The sequence below is a fragment of the Lipotes vexillifer genome, unplaced genomic scaffold (assembly GCF_000442215.2).
Source record: "Lipotes vexillifer unplaced genomic scaffold, Lipotes_vexillifer_v1.1 scaffold1126, whole genome shotgun sequence".
NCBI lineage: Eukaryota > Metazoa > Chordata > Mammalia > Artiodactyla > Lipotidae > Lipotes > Lipotes vexillifer.
Window position 1 is genome coordinate 396,096 of NW_006781401.1, and position 2,449 is coordinate 398,544.

General features: G+C 42.0%; 1 protein-coding gene across 1 annotated transcript in view; it reads left to right on the plus strand.

Annotated features, from left to right (window-relative positions):
- CPSF2 (cleavage and polyadenylation specific factor 2) overlaps positions 1-2,449 on the plus strand; it is a 30,968-nt gene that overhangs the window by 427 nt on the left and 28,092 nt on the right. The gene's annotated exons all lie outside the window — the stretch shown is intronic.

Here is a 2,449-nt window from a genome sequence, read left to right on the forward strand (position 1 = left end):
TTCTTCAAGTGTCTAAAGCTCTCGGTCTTTTGTGGCAGTTCCTACGATTCACTCCCAGACTCTCCTTTCCTCCTTTTTGCTGTTTCCCTCCGGCCTTTCAGGCTCTCGTCGCTGGAGGAGTTAATCCGACGCCAGCTTTGGCTTCTTAGCATTTTGGCTACCTTGTTCTCAGCTTCCTCGCTCGGGGTCTTCCCGTCGTTTCGGGTTGCGAGATCACGAGGCTACTGGGCACAAAGTAGGCGTTGTTTTTAGTTAATCGACTCCAAAGAGCTTTAAGACGTTACAGTGCTTTGTTAAAACAGCCTCAGCCCTCCGCCCGCCCCCACCCCCCAGCATCTCCTTTGAGCGCTTCCAGCATCATTACTCTATTTACATGCTTTTCAGTAAACAGGAGGTCAGAATAATTTTAACTCCGGCAAGGCTGGCTTCCTGTGACCAGGCGAGCCTGCGTTATCATTGCCCATGCCCTAAGTTTTAAGTTTAGAACCCCTTTGACCGTGCTGTGAAACCCGTGCTCTCCCGGAACTGACCAGGAGGAGACTTCTCACTTGAGCTCCAGGGCGAACCCAGAGTCTTTCGTTTTCCCTTAGATCTTGCATGGTTCCCCTCAGTTGTCATGAACATGCACGATCGTTACTGAGAGAGCAAATAACTGGTGGATAATTAAGGTGAAATGGTATCCGTCAGAAATCACTGCCCGGAAGGAATTTATGATATGGTGAAGGTTCATTCCTTTCAGTACACCATGTATGTTGCTTTGAGCGCTGTGCTTGGTATTGGAGTTGAAAAGATTCACTTTTACTCTTCCCCCATACATTTAACATCCATTCAACATATATTCTTTGTGCCCACTTGCGCTAGCTAAAAATAAACAACATTGCCTGGAGACACCAAAATAGCTTTATAAAGGAGTAAATATTTGAGCTGGGTCACGAAGGGTCAAAAGGAATGTACTAAGCTCAGGACCTTCAGGAGAAGGTCATCCCTGGCTGCAGTACAGAGATGCAGAGACTTGAGAAGTTTTGGCATGCTTAGGGAGAGCGGGAGAATGAATGTGCTTGAGCATGCAGTGTAAGGGCGGTTGGTGAAGCAACAGGCAGATTGAGGTAAACTTGTGAAGGACCTTGCTTTCCAAGGAAGGTGTTTAGATTTTATTCAGTATTTAGCTGGAAGTCAAGGACTGCTTTGCACAAGGAAGGGGCATGAGGATATTTGTTTTTTAGGGTGGTCTCTCTGATAGCTGTGTGGAAGATCAACTTGGAACACGAAAACTAGATGAGAGGAAATTGCAATCATTCAGGTAAGGTAATGAATGCCTCCTTTGAGGCAGGATAGTAAAGGATGTCAGACATTTCTGAAATATTAAATAGGATTCAACTGGTGGCAGCCAAAATGGTGATAAGAGGGTGACTTCAGAATTTTTAGTCTGGGAGACTAAGTGGTTGGTGATACCATTAAATAAAGCCTAAGACATGTACATAAAAATAGTATGGTGCTAACTTGCACTTTAGGAGTGGCAAAGCACAATGCTCTACAGTCCAAAACATTGATTTTAGATTCTAGAAATCTCTGCTATTACAGTAGCCTCTAGCTACATGTCGCTATTGCACACTTGAAATTGTGGTTAGTTCGAATTGTGATGTGCTGTAATTATAAAATGCACACTAGATTTTGAAGGCTCAGTACCAAAAAAAAATCTCAATAATTTCTTTAATTATTACATGTTGAGATGATAATATTTTGGATATATTGGGTTAAATAAAAGTAATTTCACCTGTGAAACTTCATTGTGGCTGTGAAAAAGTTTTTAAATTACATATCTGGCTTGCATGATATTTTTGTTGGACAGAGCTGTTCTAGTCTAGACTAATGATAGAGGGATTAGTTAGGAGGTGGGATTTGAGCTGGGCCTTAAAATGATGATAGTCAACGGTGATGTCAGAGCAGCTTACTGGCTCCCTCCATTGCCAGTTAAGGCATTCAGGTTCTGCTTTTTCAAGCAGTAGGAGGCCTTCAGAGATTTCTGAGCAAGGGATCCTATGTGCACGGGTGTTTTGGAAGATTAATCTGGTAGTAAGGTATACGTTGAGATGAAGGAAGGAAAGGCTGGAGGCAAACAGAAACCCAAATGTAAGGTAATGAGGCCCTGTATTAAGGTACTTCCAGTAGGCATGGAAAGGGAATGATAAATGTACAAGGCATTCTCAGGGGGAAATAATCAGGAGTTGGTAACAGTCTGTTCAAGAAGTAAAGGAAGGAATAAAACAAGGAGTGTTTCAAGCCTTGGTTATTTAGATAACAGTTAAGAAGTCATGTCATAGAGTTATAAGGTACATTTGACTCTAAAGAAATTTAGTCTCAAAACAGAACCAGCAAAGTTGAAAGGAGGAAGTGTGCTGCTAAATACCTAAATACTCTCCTTTTTTTTTTTTTTTTTTTTTTTTTTTTG